We start from the raw sequence: 6,027 nt of genomic DNA, 5'->3' as shown, positions 1-6,027 counted from the left end.
GAACTTATGATAAATTACTAACACGAGCAACTAGATTTTTGCGATACTATGATCAAAATACGGACTAATAGACGGGAATGGTTGGTGGTACAATAACTTGCCTACCCTTATGACGACCTTTGGGCCCTTACGATTAATGCCGCAAAAGCGTTGCTCCCTGGACTGCGATGGAATCCTGGCCAGCTTCTTCCTTTGAGACGTAGATAGACCCAGATATACTGGCCGACCAAGGTGTCTTCTGATTCCTTCACTCAAACCAAGTCCAAGGTTGTGATGATGATGACAGCTTTACTAGCTCGTCAATACACCAATGACTTTTGTGTCGCTTCACGAAGCGCACCGAACGACAGTTGTGTACTTGTTCGATAACTTTGGATAACTCAGCACGGTTAACCGTCCACTTCTCGTGTATTATTTTACGATGAAATCATCAACACGAGATGTTATGCTCTGTAGTCAAATTTGACTCGATACGAAAATTGCCACTAGCACGACACTTGCTATGATGGCACGACAGTTGTTAAATATGTTTAACGTTCAATATTCACTCCCGAAACACGTTAATTGTTTTCGACAATCACTAGGTATCACTTTTCTATGTGTATCCGGCTCGAAGGACCATATTTATTCCTCAGGTTTGGTTTAACGGGAGGTCGGGACAACTTGAGGATTGGTATTGATATCCAAATAAATTGACCCGTTGCAAATCGTATTTGTAGTTGATTATAATTTTTAATGTTATAAACAATTCGGTTGAAACAGTTCGGTTAGTATTTAGTTTTCGGAGCTTATCCGTTCGACAGAAAATGTTTTCGATGTGTGAGTTGTTTCACGAGAGTGTTTTCACGAGAATGGTCTGAACTACAATGTCTAATTAGGGAACTTGCTTCAGGTTTTTATATTCTGGGCAAGGAGTACAATTTTCGGATGAGCCATGCCTATTGGCCTGATTTTTGTGGAGGTGGAAAATATTCCTTCTTCGTTGTCAGGGGTGCCTTAGTGACGTACGCGGTGGATCCGCGTGTACTCGGTGACCGTAGCGAGCAATAAAACTAAGCAATACCTCGACATGAATAGAAAACTGCAAAGAAAGACTCTACTGCTAAGGTTAAGGGTTCTGGCAACCAGATGTGACTAATAAACCAAATTACTAGATAGGATATAACGATTCCTTGGGTCTTATTGCTGCTACAGGTAAAGATTAATTGATTTGAAAAAATGTATGCTGTTTGAAAGCAAACTTGAATTAAGGTCTAATCCTATCGTAGAATATTTTATTCTACTACCTGACAAAAATTAAGTTAATAACTCGTCGAAACTCGGGTTTACGAAAATCAACTTCATAATGGGTATTGTTGGTGCGACCCGACATAAATAATGTGCTAATTTTGATTAACACATTTTAATATACATTTTTTCATCATTTTCGAGGATAATGTTTTATTATTTCGTTCAAAATATTAATAGTAATTTTACAAGAATTAACTGAAAATAATTTTTCGAATACTTACAAATAGAAAAGAGTTCAAAAATATTTGATCCCTATTTATCCCGTGGTTTTATGCAATACTGTTTTTATGTTAAAAAAAAGCAATTTTTTGGCACTTAAAAAGTGACTTAACCCTTTCCACTCGTATGTCGCCGTACAGGCGACATTATACGTTTTACCGTTGCGCTCGTATGTCGCCATATAATCACCATCCGACATTTTATTATTATACATATATTTACATTAGTATTTCATTCTAGGGACCCATGTTACAATGTTTTCTTTTAGTTTCTGCTTAAATGTGTGTGTATATATAAAATAAAATAAATAAATAATGGTAGGCTTCTCAGATATAAATACGAGTGCAAAGGGTTAATACGTGTCTGGTTCCAACATCGATCTAGCAGAAGTTTAATAATGGAACAACTCGATCATCTTTCTATTGGACAAAGTGCTACTGACAGCCGAAGGTTGAGGGTCTTTGAGATGAACGAAATAAAACAAATGACAGTACAAATAATAAAATAAAGCAGGAAGCTAGCACGGCCGGATAGTCATGCCTACAATAAATCTGTCTACGTAGTAAAATATGTATCCGGGGGAAAATATGCACTCACGCAATCAGAGGACAAAACTGGAACAAATGTAGCCCACCAACCGAGTGTGGGTCGTTATCGGAATGACTTTTCTCGAATGACATTTCTCGAATGACTTCCACGCGGATTTACCATCTACAATTTATCTTCAGTTTCCAAACGAACACACTAATAAATCTCACTATACTGCCGTAACATTCAAATCGATTTGCAATAAACCGATAAATAATATGAAAGGCTGATGCCACTCATGGATCCATTTTTTCTTCACCAAAATTTCGGTATAAATTTGGTATAGGATGAAAGGTCTCGTTGTCCTGATTACAATGATATATACTATTAGTGGGACCGGCTTATCGTTCCAGAGAATTCGCCTCGGCCGTGGCGCCATCTACCGGAATATGATGTGAATTAATGGAAACTATCGAAATTTGGAATGAATTAATGGAACCTTTAAGGGGGTAGACACGGCACGTGACCTCTCCGATTCGGGACGTCGGTATTACAGCAGTTTTTTCGTTGGGCCTAGTGGAGCCACTTGCGTGGTCTGGTACGAACTTGAAAGGTTTAATTCTCAGCTAGCGTGCGCGCAACACGATCTAGGAAGGCAACAGCGCCTCAAGCATTTTTACAAACACATTCAAACGCTCATCTCGCCAGAGGCATCGCGACGATCCGCCTGAAGAACGAAAGCGAAACATTGGCGCGTGGTTAGAGTGAGATGTAGGGTGATCATGCTGTCCTTCTGTCAACCTAAATGATAGAATTGTCCCGCTCCGATAAATTCTGACTGACTGAACGCGTGGATTTTATATAGCGCACCGTAGCACCCCTCGCTGCTGAAAAATATATGCCTACTCTGAAGAACCGAAGGAACGTGCAATCTGAGAAACTTTTTAGAAAAAGTTATTAACTTCTTTAAATAAATGTTTCTTAATTAATAAAAATATACAGGATACGTCATGCAATTTCTGACGGGTTATATCTTGCATTTGATAAGAGATAGGAAAAAGCTGTTTATGTAAAAGTTCAATGGTATGATAATGTCTATTTTTCTGTGATTTCATCTTCTCCGTGAATGCAACGATGCACTCAAAAATGCAAACCCACTTTTTATTAAAATGGAATTGCATCAATTTTTACTTGTGTCAACTCCTTGAAACATTTTGCATAAAAAAGTACTAAGTATGGTACTATTAGAACTAATAAATGGAGGGACCTGGCATATATTCAGCGGAGATGTCAAATCTCGAATTAGATGCGACGACCAGCCAAGCGTGACCGTAGAAAGGGACAGACAGTGGAGGAGAGAGAGAGCGGTCTAATGATCAAAGGAAAGAGCCGAAACGTATCGGTGTAACTAATACTAATTCAATTATAAAACTTTTTTATTTTTGACTTTTTTTTACTGAAACTTTTACTAGCGCATTGGTGAAATTTTTCTGATTAAAATGATACCAAACACGATATAGTTTGAATGGGGTGAGGTTTGTTATGGGGCGCTGTGGAAAATCCAGGCGGGCGGCAGTCAAATCTTAGCGAAAGGGGACAATCTCAACATTCAGAATGAGAGAAGGACAGCATGACTGTAGTGCGTCTCACTCAGCGTTCGGGCGATGTTGCCTTTTTCGCTTGCCTTCGTAGCACAGTTCGAGTGACGTAATCAAGCTAACGCTTGATTCTGACTACGATTCCAAATCGGCAGCCTTTCTACTTAAACGCCACCTTATAACTACTAGCTGAACTAAATTTGTCACGTGACTTGCTCTGTAGTATCCAGATAATGGCGGAACTCGTCTTTGGGAATGCTTTTACGGGAATCGGTTATTCGTCCTTATACGAGAAGATCTTGATCTGAATAAGGGCTCATTTGAAAGAGGAAGGTTCAATGCAGGGCGGTCAACTCACCGTTTGAGTCACAAAACACTTTTAGTGGCCTAAAAATGCTTCCAATTTGCAACTGCATTTTGTCGATTTTTTCTTCTACTTTCGACACTGATATTATTAAATATGCACATAATCTCGTTAAACCATGAGTTGACCGCCCTGCATTGGACCTTCCTCTTTCGAATGAGCCCTTACCCAGCCCTATGTGTTCTCATATAAGGACAAATAACCGATTCCCGTAAACCCATTAATAGGCCCGTTTTTGCCGGTAATGTCACCTCGCTGCATTACCCGTGTCTACCCCCTTAAAGCCCATTTTCTCTGGAACGATAAGCAAGTCCCACTAATGATATACATCACTGTAATCGGGACGACGAGACCTTTTATCCTATACCAAGTTTGTACGGAAATTTTGGTGAAGAAAAAATGGGTCCATGGCCCATAGCATAAATGGCATCAGCCTTTAGGCTAATTGTACGTGATTTTGGCTACTTTTATAGGTTAGGTGCATCATTTCTAGCTACAGTAAAGATTCGATGAAAGCGAAACGCTAGGGATCGAACTTTCATTCACATTGTGCAGTACTTACTGTGCAGAGATAAAAAGAATATTAACGGAAGGAATACGGGTACGATTGGTCGGAGTCGGTACGTCACGCCTCACGCACACACATTCTAGATCGTTGCGTGTTATTGGCCGATGCGGTCACACACTAATCGCGTCGCCTGACAAAGAAAAATGAGACTTCGCGACAAAGCAAAATAGTACGAAGTCAGCGTTGCGATGAACCTTAAACGCGAGGATCAAACGTGGGGACAGGGCGTAGCGTTTGAAATGCTCCCTTTGTCTCTGTGCCGTCCCGCTAATGTTCTTTCCATCTCTCGGCTGTACATTGTTAGAAGTTTGCCGACAGCTTCGAACATAAGAAAATAACAGCGAATGAAAGAGACACTGTCGATTGTCACAGTTCTGCGGCTTCTCTTTCATTTTCATTCGCTATCCTTGCCCGTGTCCGAAACTTATTATCCTCCATTTAACCACTAAATATAGCTGAAATTATATCATGTCTGATATCCATTTTTTAATCGACTTCAAAAAAAGAGGAGGTCACTCAATTCGATCAGTATATATGTATACACGAACTGCATGCCGGGCGACCGTCAGCGAGAACACTATCATCTCGCCGCCACCTAGCGGTCCCCGGTCCGACCCAAAGGCGTCCGGGGAGATGAAAACCCTCTCCCCCTCCACTAAACGCCTACATGGTATATATTATTTATTATTACACATAAGAATTGTCATAAACACACATAATATTACAAAAATGAATTAAAATAAGTAAAAGCTGCATTACGCAAAAATCTGATCAACGAAACATTGACGATCATTCTGGAATGTCATGTTCTGCACCCCTTAAACCGCGAAAAATAACTAACATCTTCATTGCCAACTTCAGGCAGTCAATATACTTGACTCATAAATAGAAAATAAGCTTGCTATGCGACATCCCATGCTTGTCTGTTTAGAAATTCCATCTCATACAACGACTTAGCTAATACCATTTCTCTTTCATTACTCACTGCACTCAGTTGCCTGCAGATATTAGTCAGGATTTCGTCTTTTAACGGAAAGAATTTGATTGCCACAATTTGTTATTTTAATATTATCCTGATTATTTAATTTTGATAATTTGCAATTATCTGTGTCAATTACAAATTCTAATACAATTTGAAAAATTCAAGAGAAAAACGATCATAGTCACAAAAAGTAAAATGTTCATAGTCGGAAAATAAATTTTGTGAGTTTTTCCCTACCATACCATGCTGTTGAGGTTTTACTAGAGATAAAAATAATGAGACGACAAATTGCGTTTTACCGGTGGCGTCGAGAAAACATGACTTTTCAATATGGCGATCGCGTCGCGTCGTTTCGCGTTCATCGGCACCCTAGGGTGCACGTTGAGCCACTTCTTAATGTCGCGTTCACAGTCGTTTATAAATTTGATGACACTACATTTGATTTTGTAATCTAACTTTATTTCAATAGAAAGAAGTG

General features: G+C 39.4%; 1 protein-coding gene across 3 annotated transcripts in view; it reads left to right on the top strand.

Moving 5' to 3' along the window:
* Invadolysin (leishmanolysin-like peptidase, invadolysin) overlaps positions 1 to 6,027 on the top strand; it is a 1,079,802-nt gene that overhangs the window by 539,568 nt on the left and 534,207 nt on the right. The window lies entirely within an intron of this gene.

The sequence above is a fragment of the Osmia lignaria genome, chromosome 11 (assembly GCF_051020975.1).
Source record: "Osmia lignaria lignaria isolate PbOS001 chromosome 11, iyOsmLign1, whole genome shotgun sequence".
NCBI lineage: Eukaryota > Metazoa > Arthropoda > Insecta > Hymenoptera > Megachilidae > Osmia > Osmia lignaria.
This window is presented reverse-complemented; position numbering and strand designations above follow the sequence as displayed.